This window comes from Somniosus microcephalus, unplaced genomic scaffold (assembly GCF_052327205.1).
Source record: "Somniosus microcephalus isolate GS21.2 unplaced genomic scaffold, FLI_Smic_1.0 unresolved_chr1, whole genome shotgun sequence".
Classification (NCBI taxonomy): domain Eukaryota; kingdom Metazoa; phylum Chordata; class Chondrichthyes; order Squaliformes; family Somniosidae; genus Somniosus; species Somniosus microcephalus.
The window spans coordinates 60,561,173-60,584,902 of NW_028225179.1; the positions used below are offsets into that span (position 1 = coordinate 60,561,173).

Below are 23,730 nucleotides of genomic sequence, written 5' to 3' on the forward strand. Positions count from 1 at the left end.
CCATTTACATCATCTCAAAATCAGATTTTTCCAATCAATTACTTTTGTTTTTTGCAATCATTATCTTAAACCTTTTCCCCTTTCCCTACCTCCTCTTGCCAGATTATTTGGTGCAGTTAAAATCTCCCATGATTATATGTATTTTACTCATTTTATCCCAGAGATGTCAGGGAACATAGGCCTAGAAATTCAGTGGGCCTTGCGCCCACTTAGCGCCTAAAGAGGTCTTTTGCGCCGGCGGGGTGGTAGCGCGGAAATTGAGTGCAGCGGTATTGGCGGCGGTAGCCGTTAGCGCTGCGCCGGGACCGATGACGTCATCGGTGTGTGCGGTGGCCCGTAACGCCCCGAAACCGCGCCGATCCCCATATTTATTTGCGCCCGTCTCCTCCGAAGCGGGCGCAAACAGCGAACAGAAAACGGGGCCGTCCTGCTGCCATAGTGGGGTGCTTTAAAGCTGAAGGTGCGGCCGGCCGCTTTTTCGGCGGCCGCCTGCCCGCACCTCCTTCCCCGGCCTCCTCCACCACCCCCCGCGGCATTGCCGGCTGGTTTCCGTGGAGCCCGGCACATCTCCGTTGTGCCGGGCTCTTTTGCCGGCATTCGCGATCGGGGCTCCAGCCGTTGCAGGCACCTCCCCCTTAAGAGGAGGAGCCCTGCAGTACCGCAGCCTGCCGCACCGGGTGGCGCTGCGGCAACTAGCGCGCCGATATTCAGTTGCAGCGCCCCAAACGGAGGCGGGCACACCCTGGTATAGCGCCCGCTTCCGAATTGGGGTGCAGAAGACGAATATACGGCGTGCGCTAATGCCTCCCCGCCCAGCGCTAACTTTTGGGCGCGAGCGAGCTGCCCGCGCCCAAGTGAATTTCTAGGCCATAGGGTCTAATGAGAGGGAGGAACTGAATGAAATCAGTATTTGTGGGGAAATGGTGTTAGGGAAATTGACGGGATTGAAGGCCGATAATTCCCCAGGGCCTGATAATCTACATCCTAGGGTACTTAAGGAAGTGGCCCTAGAAATAGTAGATGCATTGCTGGTCATCTTCCGAAATTCTAGAGACTCTGGAACAGTTCCCATGGATTGGAGGGTAGCTAATGTAACCCCACTATTTAAAAAAGGTGGTAGAGAGAAAACGTGGAATTATAGCCTGACATCGGTAGTGGGAAAAATGCTAGAGTCCATTGTAAAAGATGTAATAGCAGTGCACTTGGAAAACAGTGACAGGATCGGACAAAGTCAACGTGGATTTACAAAAGGTAAATCATGTTTGACTAATCTACTGGAATTTTTTGAGGATGTAACTGGTAGAATAGATAATGGCGAACCAGTGGATGTGGTGTATTTGGGCTTTCAGAAGGCTTTCAATAAGGTCCCGCATAAGAGATTAGCGTGCAAAGTTAAAGCACATGGGATTGGGGGTAAGGGATTGACTTGGATAGAGATCTGGTTGGCAGACAGGAAGCAAAGAGTTGGAATAAACGGGTCTTTTTCCGAGTGTCAGGCAGTGACTAGTGGGGTACCGCAGGGATCGGTGCTAGGACGCCAGCTATTCACAATATATATTAATGATCTAGAAGAGGGAACTTGATGTAATATCTCCAAGTTTGCAGATGACACAAAGCTGGGTGGGCGTGTGCGCTGTGAGGAGGATGCAGAGAAACTCCAGTATGATCTGGACAGGTTGGGTGATTGGGCAGATGCATGGCAGATGCAGTACAATGCGGATAAATGCAAGGTTATCCACTTTGGTGGCAAAAACAGGAAAACAGATTACCTGAACGGCAATAGACTGGGAAAAGGGGAAGTGCAACGAGACCTGGGTGTCCTTGTGCACCAGTCGCAGAAGGTAAGCATGCAGGTGCAGCAGGCGGTTAAGAAGGCAAATGGTATGTTGGTCTTCATAGCGAGAGTGTAAGAATTCGCAATAATTTACAGTTCTGAAGATTCATGTTTCTTGATTAAAGTATCCCTGGGCAATGTGCTTTTTAAATTTCCAGGGATAAAATGGCTGTCACACCACATGGCCGAATGACAAGAGAGGTTTGGAATGCAGCTTTCTGTGTCTGGAAGTAAGGTTCAATGAAGACAAAGGACATTGCTTTGTTTATAAAGCAATTGAATGCTATTAGCATTTGTTTGTATATCGAGTGGATACACCTAAACTGCAGAAGAGACTCTTTGTATCTTGAATGGGTTTCCAATCACCCAGTACTGGACTATAGAGCAGATGTATCTCCCTTTTGTTTCAGCAAAGGGAGCTCTGAAAATCACATTAACTCAATCTAACCACTTGGAGTTAGCCTATCACAGCTTTGGGGTTAATTTTGCACACAGCCCTTGTAAGGCAGGATGTGAGGGGCTCACCAGGTATAAAAAAGGCTGAGCAGCCAGCTCGCTCTCTTGACTTCCTGGTACCATAGGTGAGCTCCCTCTCTCTCTCTTCGCTGGACCACATGTCGACAGAGTTTCTGACTCCACACAAGGCAACCTAGCAGGAGTTAAGGGGGGGATGGTGATTTAAGGGAGTTGCTAAGATTGTTTAAATACATTGTAGCCATTGTATCCCTCGTTTTTGCCGTGTGTACCCCCTTGATATATAGTTTTACAATTTTACTGTGTTCGTGTGGGATAGTTTGATATTGTGATTGTAGTTTCTTTTAGTTAATAAAGCTTGATTTTTTTCTCTCATCCAAACCACGTGTTCCGTTTTAATATCATTAATTATAAGTTCCTCCACTCAGAACTAAATGAGGGGGAGCGATTAGAAACCGCTGTTTGTAAATTGGTTTTATTGGAATTGGTCTGATGTGCAGGCAAAGGCTGCAAGACCAGGAAAATTACTTTAAACCAGTTTAAACGAAACCCCCGAAATCCTTACAATGGCGAGCCAGGTAGGAGTGGAGGCAGTTTTTGATTTAATAAGTGGTCTGGATCTGGTGAAAGCATCCGCTCTTGTTTCTCTCGTTTTCAGTATGTGGGTAGCCCTGCGAATGTTAGCAGCAGCGTGTAGGCTCACCTATCGGGATATAGGTGGCTGGGTTAGGAAGGGTGTGATGGGAGAGCTGGAGGAGTTTAAAGAGGCCAGAGCTAGTGGTAGGAGGGTGCGGGAAGAGAATGCACGCCTCACACTAGAGGTCACGAAATGCCAGGCATTTATAGAGCGCCTTGTGCAGGAAGTCACAGAGGCGAGGGATAGTGAGATGAGACTGCGGGAAGAGAATGCCAGGTTTGGTGAAGCAGATCATGGCCCCTGTAGGTCAGAGATAGAAAGTCTTAACGTGGCTTTAAAGGCAGCAAGGGGAATGATTTGCATGATCAACCCGAAGGCAGGTCAGCTGGATTTTACTGGCAGCCCAAATCAAACCGCCCCACAGGCAACACCCAGGGAAAGGCTGGCTAGGGAATTAGAGATCCCAAGTCAGCAGCCCACAGCTCCGGGTTTTGAGGAGCTCTGGCAGCAAGGAGGGGTGGACAATGGGGTGGTAGGAGAACGCCAGCAGGTCCCGCTAGGCAGGCGGGAACCAGGACCAGTGTACCCCCTCCAACAACGGAGGTACGGTCAGCCCGTGAATAATAATGACCCAGGGGCTGTTCAGAATACCTATCTGGTCCCTTATGATACCCCACAGCTCAGGGGTATGGTGAAACATATTCCCATGCTCTCTGAAAAGGGAGACCCCTCACTGCACTTCCAACAAGTAGACCAGGCAGCCGGTGTTAACGGCTGTGATGATGAAGAGAAAGCCAGAATGTTGCTTTTCTCTGTGGATAGTAAGCTCTATCAGACCCTTTCGGCTGAGGCCAAGAGAGGAGAGAAGGGTTTTGAGGACCTGAAGGAGGAAATACTGGAAGCCATGGGTGCGAACGACGGCAATCCGTTCGATCGCGTAGGGAGAACCCTGCAGCAGGAAGGGGAGACTCCACAGGCATTTGCAGACAGGCTGTGGCCAGTCTACAACCGTGCATGTACAGGGGGACAAGATAGGGCACAGCTGAACCAGCAGCAGCAGACCCAATGGCTTCGTTGCCTGGTGTACAATTGCCTGCCCCAGATAAGAGCAAAGGCCAACGCATGGTTTGACCCCCGAGACCCCCTAGTAACCGAAGAGACTGTAATCCGGCAGCTCATGGTGACATTTAGGAATGGGAGGAATGGTGAGAGCCCCCAGCAGAAGGGTAAAGTCCACGAGGTTGAACCTGGGGCTCAGTATAAGAAAGAGTGGCACCAGGAGGGGAACAGTCCCTCCCAGGCTCGGTTAAATTGCTATGGGTGTGGGAAAGACGGTCACTGGAGAAAAGACTAAGAATTCCTGGAAGAATAGCAAGGGAAAGAATCCCCCAGCCCCAGCCCAAAGAGCAGAGACAGGAATCTCCCCCACCTCAGTCGAGTCGCTACTGGAAGCAATGCGGTCTCTCCTGACCAACCAGGGAAAGGTAGCAGCCATCAATGGTGCTGCAACCCCCTCGCCCACCTCTGCCTCCCCACAATGACTGGCCGGTATGCTGGTCAAAGAGAGTGCACGTGCAGGCACTTTCTGGGACCCATATGGGTCCGGGCCAGTGGCAGTGATGGGGCACAGAGAAATTCAGACAAATTGTACAAGGCAAGTTCAAGTTCACCACCTGTAAAGACAGGCACTGTGGCCTGTTTAAAGGGGCCAGCTTCCCAGCCCGCTTCTAGAGTGGTCCCCCCCATGATGTGGGACCCTGCGGGGGCAGAGATAGCAATCCCCCTTGCAGGAGACATAGGGAGGGAGCTGACACCAGGTTTTAAACATGGGGAGGAAAATTTCCAGCCACCAGCAGCGGGTGGTGAGAGCATACCTGCCCCCAGCACGGGAGTGGGCAGGAAAGAGCAGACAAACCCAAGAGAGAGATTTGCACTGGCAGGCTGCCAGGTACATTATACAGTGCGGGCTATTTGGACATGGGGGAGCAGGTTCCCAGCCAGCTGGGGCTGTGACCCAAGCTCAGGGTCCGCCAGCCAAAGTTTCCCCTGTAGAGACACCCCTCAGAAGGTCTCAGCGGGTGCCCCAGCCTAAGAAAGCATGGTCACCCACTTTACAGTGGAGTAGGGCGGTCTCCCGAGCCAGGGAAAAGCCAGAGAACAGAGGCCCCCACTCAACAGCCATAAGCTGCGAGGGACCAGAGACAGGAGGCAGTCCAGCTTCGCTGCAGTCAGCAGCAATCTGCGACAGTGCCAGAGATTAGACTGGCCGTCCGGAGACGGGCGGCATTTGTATTATAGCTATGTGTGTGTATATAGCGTGCTTTTAAGGTATTTTAAGTTTTGTTGATTTAACTAGTCTTAAGTTTAAGTTTAAAGAGTTTAAATTTACAGGTGTGCCAAATGTTTCTGTTTTGGTCCGAGGTCGAGGGACCCGACCATGTCTCCATCTAAGGCAGCAGGTCAGTGAGACCTGGCTGCATGTCCTTTTAAGTTTTTGCAGGAGATTGGAAAATGAAGCAGCCATGTTCGCCCAGCCCGAGCTGGACATCGAATGAAGATACAGAATGTTGGGGATCACCTCGCCACTGGACGAATCCAGGAGACCCCGCAGCGATCTTCGGGAAAATCCGGACAGAGTCTGGAGGAACTTGCCTACTCCTCCTACGGGGAGGAGATGGCCCCAGCTGGGTGGGGCATGGCCCCCAACCCAGCACTATCCTGACCGAAGTTCACGTGCGGGAGACCTCGCTGTTGAGGAGTCACGATGGGGAAGCGCGGGTGCCTGGTCATAGGGACGCGTTCCCCAGGGGTGGGTGGTGATGGCCCGGGAATGATTGTATAGAGGAGGGGGCGACCCAAGAGTCGCGTGGGTGCGGTCGGGGGAGGGAGGAACTCACCCGGGAGCCCACGGGCAAGAGGATAAGTGTGGCTGGGAAGGATGAGTGGGTGGCCGGATCAGTGTGGGGCCAGAGAGTGCCGCCACACAGGCACCCATCATTTTCTGCAGCCAGTCGAGGGAAGACGGGAGGGGGAGGGACTGGGAGTCATGAGATCCCATACTCCCCGGTCTCGGTCTGTGGAAGGTAATTTTAAACGTGAGGGGTACCCCGCCTCCACAAAAGGACAAGGGAACGGCTCGGGGCTGTCGGAGCAGGCTGGTCGCTAAATCCATTCTGCCTGTTTTAAAGTTTAAGCCGATCAAAGGGGGGTGGAAGGTACTTTTACTGCCCGAGTGGGAGGAGCAATACCCACTCGAATTTCGCGACCCATCATCGGCCCGTGATGATCGGGGTTCATAAGCATGTTGTTTAATGATTTTTTGTATTTTGTGTTGCAGCCCCAAGTTGAGCAGAGGCGTAGGACCCTCTCCGTGCTTGCGATAATTTTTGAGTACATTGTGTAACTAAGATTGCAACATTTTGTAATAACTTATGATAAAAAAAGGTGATGTGTAAACCCAAATTTACATGTATAATTTTACAAGCGTGTAGGGGTATGAGACCCCTTAGTGAAAACTGAAGTATCTGTAAGATGCCTACCGTACCATGGATTTTTTCTTGAATTTAAGGGGAATAGACGGGACGGGGATCAGTGGCAGATAGCTATTAGGTAAATACAGGGGATGGTTGTTTGTGGGGGGTCAGAAATTATTGCTCATTTCTTCAAGAGGATACTGCAAGCAAGCTGGAAGTATCCAAGGGCGGACTGTAAGAATTCGCAATAATTTACAGTTCTGAAGATTCATGTTTTTTGATTAAAGTATCCCTGGGCAATGTGCTTTTTAAATTTCCAGGGATAAAATGGCTGTCTCACCACATGGCCGAATGACAAAAGAGGTTTGGAATGCAGCTTTCTGTGTCTGGAAGTAAGGTTCAACGAAGACAAAGGACATTGCTTTGTTTATAAAGCAATTGAATGCTATTAGCATTTGTTTGTATATCGAGTGGATACACCTAAACTGCAGAAGAGACTCTTTGTATCTTGAATGGGTTTCCAATCACCCAGTACTGGACTATAGAGCAGGTGTATCTCCCTTTTGTTTCAGCAAAGGGAGCTTTGAAAATCACATTAACTCAATCTAACCACTTGGAGTTAGCCTATCACAGCTTTGGGGTTAATTTTGCACACAGCCCTTGTAAGGCAGGATGTGAGGGGCTCACCAGGTATAAAAAAGGCTGAGCAGCCAGCTCGCCCTCTTGACTTCCTGGTACCATAGGTGAGCTCCCTCTCTCTCTCTCTCTCTTTCTCCCTCTCTCTTCGCTGGACCACATGTCGACAGAGTTTATGACTCCACACAAGGCAACCTAGCAGGAGTTAAGGGGGGGGATGGTGATTTAAGGGAGTTGCTAAGATTGTTTAAATACATTGTAGCCATTGTATCCCTCGTTTTTGCCGTGTGTACCCCCTTGATATATAGTTTTACAATTTTACTGTGTTCGTGTGGGATAGTTTGATATTGTGATTGTAGTTTCTTTTAGTTAATAAAGCTTGATTTTTTTCTCTCATCCAAACCACTTGTTCCATTTTAATATCATTAATTATAAGTTCCTCCACTCAGAACTAAAGGAGGGGGAGCGATTAGAAACCGCTGTTTGTAAATTGGTTTTATTGGAATTGGTCTGATGCGCAGGCAAAGGCTGCAAGACCAGGAAAATTACTTTAAACCAGTTTAAAAGAAACCCCCGAAATCCTTACAAGAGGATTCGAGTACAGGAACAAGGATGTCTTGCTGCAGTTGTACAGGGCCTTGGTGAGACCACACCTTGAGTATTGTGTGCAGTTTTGGTCGCCTTATCTGAGGAAGGATGTTCTTGCCATGGAGGGAGTGCAGCGAAGATTCACCAGACTGAAACCTGGGGTGACAAGAATGACGTATGAGGAGAGATTGGGTCGATTGGGCTTATATTCGCTAAAGTTCAGAAGAATGAGAGGGGATCTCACTGAAACTTATAAAATTCTAACAGGACTAGACAGACTAGATGCAGGAAGGATGTTCCGATGACGGGGGAGTCCAGAACCAGGGGTCACAGTCTAAGGATAAGGGGTCAGCCATTTAGGACTGATGAGGAGGAATTTCTTCACCCAGAGTGTGGTGAACCTGTGGAATTCTCTACCACACAAGGCAGTTGAGGCCAATTCATTAAATATATTCAAGAAGGAGTTGGATATATTTCTTAAGGCTAAAGGGATCAAGGGATATGGGGAGAAAGCAGGAACAGAGTAATGAATTTGGATGATCAGCCATGATCTCATTAAATGGCGGAGCAGGCTCGAGGGGCCGAATGGCCTACTCCTGCTCCTATCTTCTATGTTTATAGATTTGCGGACATCTTTTCCCTCCAGTTTCCTTCCGCTGCTAGACGGTGTGTAGAATAACATTTTAGTGTTATTTTAACGTGACTGGGGTACCTGCTCCACCGAGACATGTGTCCTATATGGAAATTCCGCAGATCAGCAGGAATCGCTTCCCAATTCTTCAAAAATTTACAAAATGGCCAAACAGATTAAATTCAAGAAACAGGCTGTCAAAAATAAGAAACAAGACCCATTAGATTTACAGAGAGGAGCACATCGGAGGCATGTATACAAAGGGAGGCGGGATATGTAACTGGACGATGAAATGTAATAAAATGAGTTCAGGATTGGGGCTGGATGCGATGTGGAGGCAAGCTTCCCTCTAGATTAACAGCAAAATCTTGCAGGGCTCCAATCCCCAGGTGGGGTCTGTACATCGCGGACAGCTCATTTTAAAACTCGGGGTGTAGAAGCTGTGATCAGCTCATGCAATGTGTTCAAAGTACGGGTTGGGCTTGTGTTGTGTTGGGGCAGGCCTGTTACATCAGGAATATTGACAGAGAGAGAGAGAGAGAGAGAAAGGGAGAGAGACAGGGGCAGAGAGAGGGGAAACACAGAGGGGAGAAAGAGTGTGATAGTGTGAGAAAAGAAAGTGCGACAAAAAGGGGGAGACAGAGAAATGGGCAGAGAGGAAGCCAACTGTAAAATAAGTGATTAACACAGAGAGAGACTGAAAGGAAAAGAGGGAATGAGAGGGGAGAGAGAGAATGAGGCAGAAATAGAAAGAGGGAAAGATGAGATAGTGGCTGAGATGGCGAGCGAGAGAAGGGGGAGGAGAGAAGACAGAGGGTCGATACATGCAGAGAGAGGGGGACTGAGAGTGAGGCAGAAGGGACTGAGGCAGAGAAGAGAAAGGCAGAAAGCGTGAGACACAGCGAGGAAGAGAGATAGAGAGAAGAGAGAGAAAACGTGGCGAAGAGAGATAGAGACATTGAGAAAGAAATAGAGACGAGAGTGAGGCAGAGTAAGTTGAGGCAAAGAGAGAAATTAAATGAGGCAGATAGTGAAAGAGAAAAAACAAGATAGAGGATGGACGGGTTAGATTGAGTGTAAATCTCCCTCTACACTGTCCCATCAAACGATCTGTGGGTCTGATGCAATAGATGTCCATTTCCAATCTGCCTGAAGATACCGTTTCAAGTTAAACAGCTTAAACCCCAAACGGTCAGAGTGCAGACGCGCTGGGACACCCGTCTTATCTCAGTACCTTTCTGAATGTGTTATTAGACACGGAGAGATTCCCTGTGCCAGTTTCCTCTTCCCATTTCCTGCGATTCCCAAATCTTCTCCCAGTCTCATTTCATCCCCGGACACCTTGTCCTCCAGCACACTGATCCTAAAGAGAAACAAGACACGGATGTGAAGCTGTGATCAATGCAGTCAGTTTTATTTCTGAGTACAGCCCTTTATTCAGAGAGCAGTAATACAGGGTCAGGGGTTACGGGGCCTAAACAATCAAACAGAATCTGCTTCCCGTGAAGGAAGGTTTCATTCAGTGAGAACGTGGAGAGCTCGGGCTGGTGGGAATCCATCACTTGATCTTTCACTGTTTCGGTCTGCAACATCCAAACACACAGGGGAAGGATAGTGGGACACACAGATACGTAGGGTGAGTTGGAGCAGTCACCGGGACTGGTGAATGAATCCAAATAGAGATTCAGTTGCTGAGGGTTTGCAGGAGTTGTTTGTTGCTGTTAAATACCAGAATCAAATGAAACCGAATGCACCAATTTAAACAGAAAATACACACACCCCACACTTACTCTTACTGGCGAGATTTAGGGGTCAAAGTACTTAAATCAGTAAAAGCTCGTGGACAGGTACTAAAATAATTAAAGAGGCTAATGGAATGTTGGTACCTCAGCTGTAGAGAGCTCTGGAAAGGCCCCATCTGGAGAATTGCATTCAGTTCTGGGCCCCGCACCTCAGGAAGGATATACTGGCCTTGGAGAGAGTGCAGCACAGATAGACCAGAATGTAACCAGGGTACCAAGGGTTAAATTATTATTTGTTCCTGGGATGTGGGCATCGCTGGCAAGGTCAGCATTTATTGTCCATCCCTAATTGTCCTCGAGAAGATATTGCTGAGCCGCCTTCTTGAACCGCTGCAGTCCATGTGGTGAAGGTACTCCCACAGTGCTGTTAGGGAGGGAGTTCCAGGATTGTGTGAGGAGAGATTACATAAATTGGGCTTGTATTCCATGGAATATAGAAGGTTAAGGGGCGATTTCATTTGATTGAGGATTTTAGGATGTTAAAAGGAATTGTCAAGGTAGAGAGAGAGAAACTATTTCCACTGGTTGAGGAGTCTAGGTCAAGGGGACATAATCTCAAAATCAAAGCCAGGCCATTCAGGAAAGAAGTTTGGAAACACTACTTCACGCAAAGGGAGGTAAAAGTATGGAACTCTCCCACAAAAAGCAGTAGATGCTCGCGTAATTAATAATTTAATTCCCAGATCAATAGATTTTTGCCAGGCAAGGGTGGAGAAAGGATACAGAGCCAAGGCAGGTGGATGGAGTTATGATAGATCAGCCATGATCTCACTGAATGGGGGAACAGGCTCGAGGGGCTGAATAGCCGACTCCTGTTCCTACCTCCACTTTATAGTGTCAGCATCGAGCCCTCAAAGGCAGGTAAAATACTGAGCTCCCTCTTCATTACCTAGACATTACCACTGTTACTCTGTTCCCCTCCCCGCTCCATACCATTTCTGTTCCTGAATTTATAAACTTGAATACAGAAAATTAAGGATGCGATCATTGAGGTTTTATGATGATCGAGAGATACTATTTCATCTGGTGGGAGTGTCCAGAACAAGGGGCAAAAGCTTAAAGTTAAAGCTAGGCTGTTCAGGTGTGATGTCAGGAAGCACTTCTTCACACAAAGGGTAGTAGAAATCTGGAACTCTCCCCAAAAAGCTGTTCATGCTGGAGCTCAATTGAAAAATTCAAGCCTAAAATTGATATATTTTCATTAGCTAGGTTTCTGTTTATAGACACACACACCAGCACAAGAGACACATGCAGAAACACCTACACAGACATACCCACATATACACACACACATAAAAACACACGTATAGTGGGACACAGAAACACACGCTCGTAGAGACACAAACAGACTGAGCAGCAGAGAACGGGTTAAGGTTGTAGGTGGATTGAGATCAGTGACGGAGAGAGGTTTTAAACAGGATTTGAAGGCACTAACAGCCAGTCTGCCGATTTACAGCCCAGTGTGGTATAAATCTGACCTCTCACCAAGGACTGTGTTTGAACTCCCCACATTCATTGTACACAAGACCTTCAGATCGGATGGGGTGAAAGGTCAGAGTTTTGATGCTCTGTGACCCTCAGCCCCTTGCTGAAGATTGTTTCGAGTGCTGTACCATGTCTCTTCAGAATTCAGCGTAGAATTACATAGTATTTACAGCACAGAAACAGGCCATTCAGCCCAACAGGTCCAGCCGGTGTTTATGTTCCACACGAGCCTCCACCACCTTACTTTACCTCATCCTATCATCATATCCGTCTATATCTTTCTACCTCGTACTTATCCAGCTTCCCCTTAAAGGCACTCTGCGATTCACCTCAACTACTCCATGTGCCAGCAAGTTCTACATTCTAACCACTCTCTGGGTAAAGAGGTTTCTCCTGAGCTCCTTATTGGATTTATTGGTGACTATCTTATGTTTTTGACCCCCAGTTTTGGATTCCCCACAAGTGGCAACATCTTCATCATCTACCCTATCAAACCACTTCATAATTATACAGATCTCTAATAAATAACCCCTCGGACTTCACTTTTCTAGAGAAAAGAGCCCCAGCACGGTCAGTCATTCTGGATACTTAGAACCTCTCAGTTCTGGTATCATTCTCGTCAATCTTTGTTTCACCTTCTCCAGTGTCTCTCTATCCTTTTCATAATATGGAGACTACAACTGTACAGAGTGCACCAAGTGTGGTCTAACCAAGGCTCTAACAGAATCTACAAGTTGAACATAACTTCGCTGCTTTGCAATTCGATCTCTCTAGAAATGAACCCCAGTGCTGTGTTTACATTTTATACAGGTTTACCATCGATTCCTGGCTTTTGTACTCTACGCCTCGATTTATAAAGCCCAGGATCCCATTGGCTTTATTAACTACAATTGCTTTGTTAACCTGTCTTGCCACCAAAGATTTGTGCACAAACATCCCCCCAGGTCTGTGTTCGTGCACCCCTTTTAAAATTGTACCATTTCGCTTGCATTGTCTCTTCTCATTCTTCCTCCCAAACTGTATAACCTCATACTTTTCTGTGTTGTAATTCATCTGCCATGTGTCCGTCCAATCCACCAGCCTGTCTACATCCTCTTGAAGTCTATTACTAACTTCCTCACTGTTTTAAACACTTCCAAGTTGAGTCAGCCGCAAATTTCAAAATTGTGCCCTTTATCCTAATCCAGGTCATGAATATGTGTCAAAAACAGCAGTTATCCTGGTACTGATCCCTGGGGACCACCACTGAATACCTCCCCCTCCAGTCCAAAAAACAGCATTCACCACAACTCTCTGTTTTCTATCCCTTAGACAATTTTGTATCCCTGCTGCTGCTGCTTCTTTTATCCCACAGGCTTCAATTTTGCCAACAAGCCTATTACATGGTACTTCATGAAACACCTTTTTAAAGTCCATATACACAGCATCAACTGAACAGCCCTCATCCACCCTCGGTTACCTAGTCAAAAGCTTCAAATCAAGTCTGTCAAAATGACAGAGAAACTCTTTCCTCTAGTGGGGGAGTCCAGAACAAGAGGGCACAATATTTACATTATAAATAGTCCATTCAGGGGTGCGGTCAGGAAGCACGTCTTCACACAAAGCCCAGTGGAAATCTTGAACTGTCAAACGGCCTAGTTTGGCACAAATCTGACCTCTCACCAAGGACTGTGTTTGAAATCCCCACATTCATTTTACACAAGACCTTCAGATTGGTAGGGGTGAAAGGTCGGAGTTTTGACCCTCTGACACCCAGCCCCTTGCTGAAGATTGTTTCGAGTGCTGTACCATGTTGTTTCAGAATTCACCACAGAATTACATAACGGTAATCCAAGAGGTCTTCTTTAGGCATATTAACAGAAAAAGGGTCGTCAGAGGAGCGGTGGGGCCTATTGGGGACCAAAATGGAGAACTACTGGTGGAGGCAGAAGGCATGGCTGAGGTACTAAATGAGTACGTTGCATCGGCGTTAACTAAGGAAGAGGATTTGTCAAAGTTATGGTAAACGAGGAGATTGCTGGGATACTGGATGAGATAAAATAGATAAAGAGGACGTACCAGACAGGCTGGCGGTAATTAAAGTGAATAGGTCACCCGGTCCGGATGGGAAGCACCCGAGGTTACTGTGGGGAGTAAGGGTAGAAATTGCGTTGGTGCTGGCCACAATCTTCCAATCCTCCTTAGATTACAGGGGTGGTGCCAAAGGACTGGAGGATTGCAAATGTTACACCCTGGTTCAAACAAGGAGAGAAGGATAAACCTGGCAATTACAGGCCAGTCAGCTTAACCTTGGTGGTGGGAAAGCTTTTAGAACTCCCTGTGTGGTCTAACCAAGGTTCTATACATGTTTAAAATACCTGCTCTGCTTTGCAATTCTCTTACACTAGAAATGAACCCCAGTGCTTTGTCTGCATTTTCATGGCCTGGTTAACCTGCTTTTAATGATTTGTGCATCTGTCCCTCTGGATCCCTTTGCTCCTCTACCCCATTTAGACACTAACTTTACAAGGAGTATGTTTCCTTATTCCTCTTACCAAAATTGCAGCATCTCTCATCTATCTATATTGAAATTAATTTGCCATTTACACACCAACCTGCCAGTTTAATAACATCTTGTATTTTGTCACAGTGCTCCTCAGTATTAACTATACACCAGAATTTGGTGTCATCTGTAAATTTGGAAATTACACTAACTTTTCCCGAGTATATATAAAGGTGCCTCTGCTCTCTCGCTCTCTCCCCCTTGCTTCTTTTAGTATCGGGGTTTTATCCTCTAACTTTTGCTAGTTTATTAAAGAAACGTTGTAGTGGTAGGGGATAGTATCATTAGGGGGATAGAGTTCTTTGCAGCCGAGAGCGAGAGTCCCGAAGGCTGTGTTGCCTGCCCAGTGCCAGGGTTAAGGACATCTCCTCTGGGCTGGAGAGAAACTTGGAGTGGGAGGGGGAGGATCCAGTTGTCGTGGTCCATGTTGGTACCAACGACATAGATAGGACAAGGAAGGAGGTTCTGCTGAGGGAGTTTGAGCAGCTAGGGGTCAAATTAAAAAGCAGAACCACAAGGGTAATAATCTCTGGATTACTAACTGAGCCACATGCAAATTTGGCTAGGGTAAATAAAATTAGAGAGTTAAATGCGTGGCTCAAAGCCTGGTGTGGGAGAAATGGGTTTTGCTTCCTGGGACACTGGCATCAGTACTGGGACAGGAGAGAGCTGTTCCGTTGGGACGGACTTCACTTGGCAAGTGCTGGGACTAGAGCCCCGGCGAATCGAATAACTAGGGCTGTAGAGAGGGCTTTAAACTAATTAGTGGGGGGGGAGGTTTTAAGAGAGCGAAAAATAAAAATGACAGCGGAGAAGGCAATAGAGCAAGGTAGCAGTGGGGGAATTGAAAACCAGAGCGTGTAAGGAAGGGACAGAATGTATAATGATAAAGGTAAAGTAGTAAAAGGGGTAAAAGCAGGAATAAATGGTCAGAAAACATATTTGAAAGTTCTTTATCTGAATGCTCGCAGCATTCGTAACAAAATTGACGAGTTGATGGTATAAATAACTACACATGGGTATGATCTGGTGGCCATTACGGAAACATGGCTGCAAGATAATCATGACTGGTGTGGAAGTACAGTTTCTCACTTAGACACAAAATGGCTTCCTGGGCATAGAATAAAAAAACTGAAATGGCCGACAGCATGATTCACTAACCAGTCTCTAGGGAATAAGACAAGTTAGGAATGCTACATACGTACTCATCTATGATAAGCTTACAAAGAGCCTCATTCACCAAACAATTAGCCAAGGACATGATAAGGTAAACATCGGCCTACAGGTCCAGCTGGTATAGTGAGAGAACAGAACGAACAGAGGGATCCCATAATAAAGGATTAGTTAATCTTATCCCGAGGTATTTCTGTTTGCTATTCTAACGCAGCCCGGAATACGTTGTTTCAATAGTTCGCAAGGTCTGTGCCTTTGTAATCAGGTATGATTCCATACTATGTCATGTGGCATAGAAAGCTTGGTTTGTTTCTATACTGTATAAATATGAACTTCTTTATTTTTTTGAAGAGGTCTGATGTAGCCCTTGACTACATAACTCTTCCCTTGCAAGCAAATAAAGCCTGTCTATAACGATACTTTGTGTTTAAAGAGTCTTACTTGGGAGTCGAGACTTCGACAGTTCACTTGGAGGTTCCACCGAGATCGCTTGCTGCCTTTCGGTAAGTCACGGACAAGGACATCGTGAATCTCTAATGACACGGAGGCACGGTGGCATAGTGGTTAGCACTGTTGCCTCACAGCGCCAGGGACCCGGGTTCAAATCTGGCCTCGGGCGACTGTCTGTGTGGAGTTTGCACATTCTCCGTGTCTGCGTGGGTTTCCTCCGGGTGCTCCGGTTTCCTCCCACAGTCCAAAGATGTGCAGGTTAGGTTGATTTGGCTATGATAAATTGACCCTTAGTGTTAGGGGATTAAATACGTGGGGTACGGGGATAGGGTGGGATATGTGTCGGTGCAGGCTCGATGGGCCGAAATGGCCTCTATCTGCACTGTAGATTCTGTGATTCTGTGTGACAGATCCTGACTGGCCACAGTGATTTTTTCACATAAAAGGATTTCTCATTAGATATTAAGTTGGTGTGGTCTGTTTCTTCCGACGGGAGTACTGCGATCTAGTTAAGACTCATGTTTCAGACTGGAGTTGAATTCTGTAACTTTTGCTTCTTTTATTGTTGACCACTGAAGGGAGGAGAATACTGACAACTCAAGCCTTTAAAGAAAAAGTATCGGGCAAAGGCGGCAAAAGGAAAGTCGACAGGGCTGAGTCCCAGACAGATAAGGTACCGAGTTAAAACTGCAGTATCAAGGGTGGGTCCCTTGATCAAGGGGCTGAGTCCCGCGGCAGAAAGTATCGTTTGAGAATTGTTTTCCATTTTTGTTGACTATTGACCTCATTAAGACAGAAAACTCTCACATAAGGTATAAGTTAAACATTAAGGACTCAGCTTGTAGTGGCGTATAACGCAAACTGAGAATTGACTATTTGTTTAGTTTAAAGTATAAGATAAATGTCTGAATATTTGGTCTGTTTGCCTGTTTGGGCAGTTGCATTACTTGTCATTTCTTTGACTGTTGTCACTACGTGTTATTTTTCATCACTTATGGTCCTTTGGACAGTCAGTAATAGTCGTAAGGGGGCAAGGGGTGAAACTTGCGATCTAGAAGAAGAGAGCCTAGTTTAAAAAAAAACACCAAACAAACTAAGATGGGAGCTGCACAGAGCAAGATCCCAGAAAAGGGAACTCCCGCTTCTTATGTCTTTACCTACTATGGTCAGATATCTACAAATGATTTACCTAAGTGGGCTAAATGGACAAGGAAAGACAGACACCCTTTCCCCTTGGATGGTACATTCAATCTCGATAGAATCACGTGTCTAGAAAACTGCCTAGCAGGCAGAGACCCACGTAGAAGGGGTGCAAAGTCAGTAAATTGGTCTGCCTTCTCAGACTGGAAAAGGGAAGCAGAAAAACGTAAAGAGCGCAGCATATTAACTAGCAAAATTGAGAACAAAAATAAGAGAGATCTAATGAATAAATTGACTAAACAAGAAGAGATTACACTAATGCCTTTAAGACAAATTCCGAAGCCCACAGCCTCTCCTTGTGAATATCCTCCCATTCCCACAACTCATTCCAGTAATGACGAGGATGAGGGATGGTTCAGAAGACCAGCCCCGCCTCCTGACTACGAAGCACAACAACCAGCCGCAGCAGCTGCTGAACCACCTGACCCCGGTGCTGCAAGGCAGGAGAACAGACCCAACACTAGGTCTGTGACTGCCAGTCAATCAAACCAAGGAGGAGCTGAATGAATTAATGCTTTTCCACTCAGACGTTTCCCCAATGTCCACAATGCTGACGGAGCACCAGTCGCTGTCCACCGCTCATGGACAGCTGGTGAGCTTAGGACAATAATTCATGAATTACCCGATCCCACAGAGAACTTAGAAAAGGCAATTAATGAGCTTAAAAGTATTATCTGCCACCAGCCCACCATTGTGGATGTTGACCAGCTATTTAGAGCTTGGTTAAAAGATACCAAATACCGCCTTTTGACAGAAGGCGCAGGCGTGGATAGGTTTCAGCTTTTCGAAAACCATAGAACAAATCAAGGCTGGAATCCAGAAACCTTACCTGATGATGCATTCTGGACTGAATTATATAGAGTAATGCATGTCAAATTCCCTAAAAGGATGAATTGGACAAAGATAATTGAGACAACTCAGAAAAGGGATGAAGACGTTGAGGATTATATGGAAAGAATGGAAGCGGTTATGGGACAGCATTCGGGTATGACAAAAGAAAATGATCAAATCCCTTTAATTAATGCCCTTGTAAACGGCCTCAGGACAGAACTTAAGGAACCGTTGACTTTAGTTTGCCTTGACTGGAGACATAAAACCATTCCTGAATTAGAACATAAGAACATAAGAAATAGGAGCAGGAGTAGGCCAATCGGCCCCTCGAGCCTGCTCCACCATTCAATAAGATCATGGCTGATCTGATCCTAACCTCAAATCTTCTATCACTCTGCATCCACCCGAACCCATGTGATCTCCCGGGAGAGGCGAAAAACCAGATAAAGACCCAATGGCCAATTTGGGAGAAAAAAATCTGGGAAATTCCTCTCCGACCCATCTAGGCGATCGAAATTCTTCCAGGAGATCACTCTGTCCCTATATTTTCTACAGTACTTACCTTCTGTAAAGGCGATCTCCACCCCAGCCAGGAACAGGAATAAAACCATCTCCTGAAATCTAACAGAATTAGAACACAGTAGGAGCAGAACAAGGCTACACGGCCCCTGGGCCCACTCCACTACCCACAGGGCCATGACCATTCCGAACCCAGACTCATGTCCAATTTCCTGCCCGCTCCCCGTAACCCTTAATTCCCTTTACTTCTAGGAAACTATCTATTTCTGTTTTAAATTTATTTAATGATGTAGCTTCCACAGCTTTCTGGGGCAGCAAATTCCACAAACCTACCACCCTCTGAGTGAAGAAGTTTCTCCTCATCTCAGTTTTGAATGAGCAGCCCCTTATTTTAAGATTATGCCCCCTAGTTCTAGTTTCACCCATCATTGGGAACATCCTCACCGAATTGACACAAATCTTGAAAGGAATACAGGAAAGGAATAAAGATCAAAAGAATAAAGTTTCTTTGTTAATGGAGCAAACAGCTTCTCCAGCCCCGACCGCCCAGACTACTATTTACTACCAGGGTCAGAACAGGGGACGAGGTAGAGGGTATAACAGAGGTAGATTCAGAGGCAGGGGTAGAGGTGGTGGTGGCAGGGGCCAGTGGAACGGAGGAGGAAATACAAGCACATGTTTTAATTGTGGTCTGATTGGCCACTGGAAAGCCAATTGCCCTTACCCAAAACCGCACAACCAAGGTTGGGAAGGTACACCCGACAATATGAATACCCAAGCCCAGTTTCACAATCGTCCACAGGCAAATTTCACAACAGGAAATCCCTGGGAAACTCAAAATACGGGAGGTGGGAACTAAACATACAAGGGTATTTGACAATTAGGAAGGACAGACAGGAAGGAAAGGGAGGTGGGGTTGCTATGTTAATCAAGGATGGGATCACTGCAATAGTCAGAAATGATATTGGGTCAAAGGGTCAGGATAGTGAAATAGTTTGGGTGGAGAGAAGGAATAAGAAGGGGAAAAACTTAGTCTATAGGCCTCCTAACAGTGGCAACTCTGTTGGTCGGAGTATAAATCAGGAAATAGTTGGGGCTTGTAATAAGGGAACAGCTATAATCATAGGGGATTTTAACTTTCATATTGACTGGACTAATCAAATTGGGCATGGCAGCCTTGAGGAAGAGTTCATTGAGTGTATTAGGGATGGGTTCCTTGAGCAGTATGTAACTGAACCAACCAGGGGGCGGGCAATCTTAGATCTGGTCCTGTGTAATGAAACAGGATTAATAAAAAATGTCCTAGTAAAGGATCCCCTTGGAATGAGTGACCATAATATGGTTGAATTCCAAATTCAGTTTGAGGGTGAGAGAGTTGGATCTCAAACCAGCATACTGAGCTTAAATAAAGGAGCCTATGAAGGTATGAGAGTAGAATTGACTAAAGTGGACTGGGAAAACAGATTAAAGTGTAAGACGGTACAAGAGCAGTGGTCGACATTCAATGAGATATTTCACATCTTTCAAGTTAAATATATTCCACTGAGGAAAAAGGGGAGTAAAAGAAAAAAGACAGCCATCCGTGGCTTAGTAAAGTAATAAAGGATAGTATCCGACTGAAAACAAGGGCATATAAAGTAGCCAAATCTACTGGGAGGATAGAAGATTGGGAAGCATTTAAAAGTCAGCAAACAATAACTAAAAGATTAAATTAAGAAAGGGAAGATTATGAAAGTAAACTAGCAAAAAATATAAAAACAGATAGCAAGAGTTTCTACAGCTATATAAAAAGAAAAAGGGTGGCTAAAGTGAACGTTGGTCCCTTAAGAGGATGGGACCGGGAAACTAGTGGTGGGGAACATGGAGATGACAAAGACGCTGAACAAATAGTTTGTATCAGTCTTTACAGTAGAGGACACTAAAAATATCCCAACACTGGACAAACAGGGGGCAAGGTGGGGCGGGGGGGAGAAGCTAAAGACGATTAAAATCACTAAGGAGAAGGTACTCAGTAAAATAATGGGACTTAAGGCGGATAAATCCCCCGGACCTGATGGCCTACACCCTAGGGTCTTGAGAGAAGTGGCGGTAGGGATTGTGGATGCATTGGTGATTATTTTCCAGAACTCCCTGGACTCAGGAAAGGTCCCGGCAGATTGGAAAACTGCTAATGTAACACCCTTATTTAAGAAGGGAAGTAGACAAAAAGCTGGAAACTACAGACCAGTTAGCCTAACATCTGTGGTTGGCAAAATGTTAGAGTCCATTATTAAGGAAACAGTAACAGAGCATTTGGATAAACATAATTTAATAGGACAGAGTCAGCATGGTTTTATGAAGGGGAAGTCATGTTTGACAAATTTGCTCGAATTCTTTGAGGATGTAACATACAGGGTGGATAAAGGGGAACCAGTGGATGTAGTGTATTTGGACTTCCAAAAGGCATTTGACAAGGTTCCACACAAAAGATTACTGATCAAGATAACAAACCACGGGGTTGGGGGTAATATACTGGCATGGGTGGAGGATTGGCTATCTAACAGAAAACAAAGAGTTGGGATAAATGGTTCATTCTCGGGCTGGCAATCAGTAACTAGTGGTGTTCCGCAGGGGTCAGTGCTGGGACCCCAACTCTTTACAATCTATATTAACGATTTGGAGGAAGGGACCGAGTGCAACATATCCAAGTTTGCCGACGATACAAAGATGGGAGGGAAAGCAATGAGTGAGGAGGACATAAAAAACCTGCAAAAGGACATAGACAGGCTAAGTAAGTGGGCAGAGATTTGGCAGATGCAATATAATGTTGGAAAGTGTGAGGTTATGCACTTTGGCAGAAAAAATCTAAGAGCAAGTTATTATCTAAATGGAGAGAAACTGCAAAGTGCTACAGTACAAAGGGATCTGGGGGTCCTGGTGCATGAAACACAAAAAGTTAGTATGCAGGTGCAGCAGGTGATCAGGAAGGCCAATGGAATCGTGACTTTTATTGCAAGGGGGATGGAGTATAAAAACAGGGAAGTCTTGCTGCAGTTACACAGGGTATTGGCGAGGCCACACCTGGAATACTGCGTGCAGTTTTGGTTTCCATATTTAAGAAAAGATATACTTGCTCTCGAGGCGGCTCAGAGAAGGTTCACTCGGTTGATTCCGGAGATGAGGGGGTTGACGTTTGAGGAAAGGTTGAGTAGGTTGGGACTCTACTCATTGGAGTTCAGAAGAAAGAGAGGCGATCTTATCGAATCATATAAGATTGTGAGGGGGCTTGATCGGGTGGATGCGGGGAGGATGTTTCCACTGATGGGTGAGACTAGAACTAGGGGGCATAATCTAAGAATAAGGGGCTGCGCTTTCAAAACTGAGATGAGGAGAAACTTCTTCACTCAGAGGGTAGTAAATCTATGGAATTTGCTTCCCCAGAGAGCTGTGGAAGCTGCAACATTAAATAAATTTAAAATGGAGAGACAGACAGTTTCCTAGCAGATAAGGGAATTAGGGGTTACGGGGAGAGGACAGGGGAGTGGACGTAAGTCTAGATTCGGATCAGCCATGATCCTATTGAATGGCGGAGCAGGCCCGAGGGGCCGTATAGCCTACTCCTGCTCCTACTTCTTATGTTCTTATTATGTTATGATCTCTCTTCTCATCCCTTCTTCCAATGTCATGTTCACCTTTTTCATCTACCTAGTAAAAACTGAGGCGAAGTAACTGTACAATATTTCTGAAACAGAAACAAAAAATGCTGGAAATACTCAGCCAGTCAGGCGCTGCAAATACTCAGGTCAGGCTTTTGTATCCAATATTTCTGCCATTTCGCTGTCATTACCTGTTGGTTTATCTTGTGATCCTTTAGTGGCTCTGTCCCTATCCTGAATTTCCTATTATTTATGTGCCTGTACAATACTTTACTATTTATTTTTATATTCCTTGATAATGTAATTTTGCAGTTCCTTTTCATCTTCCTAATTGTTTTTCTTATTCTTTCCCAGCTTCTTCCAATTACCTTTTGTCATCCTCTCCTTTATTTTCACTATACTCAGCATTTTTCTTCAGTATCCATTTTACCCTCATCTCTTTATTCAGCCCTGGTGTTTTATTATTGGCTAGTTTGTTCTTGTTTTGTAGTGGAATATAATTCTCCTGAACTCTACTGATCACCTTTTTAAATATTTCCCACTGCTGTTCTCTCTGTGTCTCTTCTGTTCCATGTTTATCTTCCCTATTTCCATTGTCATCACCTCAAAATCAGCTTTTTCACAATCTTATTACTACTCCTGTCTTTCTCAATCATTATTATGTTGTGATCGATAGTGTAGATTTTCATCTAAGCTTACTTCTCTTAACCGCTCTGGTTCATTTCCCATTATAGATCCGTCAGTGATTGCTCTCTCGTTGGGCTTCTTACGTACTGGGTAAGAAAGGAGTCCTGAACACACTGTAAATACTCCATTCCCTTTTCCGCTTTCCCTACCTCTTCTCGACAGATCACTTGGTGTAGTTAAAATCTCCCATGACCAGGATACGTATTTTACACTTTTTATAGTTTTGCTGACATAGTTTCCTTCCACTGCTAGGCGGTCTCTACAATAACAAGTTTAGCATTAATTCAACATGACCGAGAGCTCTGCTCCCCCGAATCATCTGTGTCCTATATGGAAATACACGCAGATCAGCAGGAATCGCTTGTCAATTGCTCTAAAATTTCAGATAAAATTACGAAATAACCACTCTGCTTCAATTACAGAGACAGGGGGGAGGGAGAGAGAGAGAGAGAGGGTACACTGTACAGTGTAGAACTGTCCCATCAACCACTCCCGGGGCGGGCGGAGAGGACAAGAGTCCGGCCGCTGTGCTGAGCCTGGATCAAACTGCTTCAGTCCCAGCTGGAGTCTGGGGGCCGAGTCTGGGCCCTGCACTTTAGGGAGGATGAGGGTCCGGCTCACTCTCAGCCCCGCTTATCCCCTCCCCGACTGCGCCCGCAGCGACTCAGTCCCGGGACACTCACCCTCAGCCGCCGAGGCTGCGGGTCCAGGCGGTGACGATCCTCCGGCCAATCCATTCCGGCTCCCCTCTCTCGGAGTCACCACTTCACTTTCCGCCATTTTGTTTTCCTTCAATAACCGCCTTCATCCGGGGACCCGGGACATGCGCAGTGCGGCCTCAGAGCGCGCTCAGCATCAGTGTTATCCGCCGCTGCTATTGGCTGAAGACAGCTGATTGACAGCGCAACCATCAATCGGGGCACGGCGCAGCGACCCACGCCCCGCCCAATTTCGCTGTCGGAGGCGGGGTACTCTTTTTGGTTGGTGCTTAAACAAATTGACTGTAAATTAACAGAAGTTCAAATAAAACTTAAACAAAGCAAATCAAAATCGCATTGTCCGGGTTGATGATGCACTCCAGTCCCCGCGGCGCCCACTCGGAGGCGGGGTAGTGTTGCTCCGGATTTAAATCT

At 46.1% G+C, this 23,730-nt stretch overlaps 1 long non-coding RNA gene across 1 annotated transcript in view; it reads right to left on the bottom strand.

Moving 5' to 3' along the window:
* The window catches only part of LOC147095382 (uncharacterized), a 51,742-nt gene extending 28,287 nt beyond the window's left edge, over positions 1-23,455 (bottom strand). The window contains exons 1-2 of the long non-coding RNA XR_015074791.1: positions 23,281-23,455; positions 9,508-9,636 (exon numbers count right to left, since the gene is read on the bottom strand). This is a non-coding gene — a long non-coding RNA (uncharacterized LOC147095382). The remainder of the gene's footprint in view (positions 1-9,507; positions 9,637-23,280) is intronic.
* Positions 23,456-23,730: the final 275 nt, after the last annotated feature.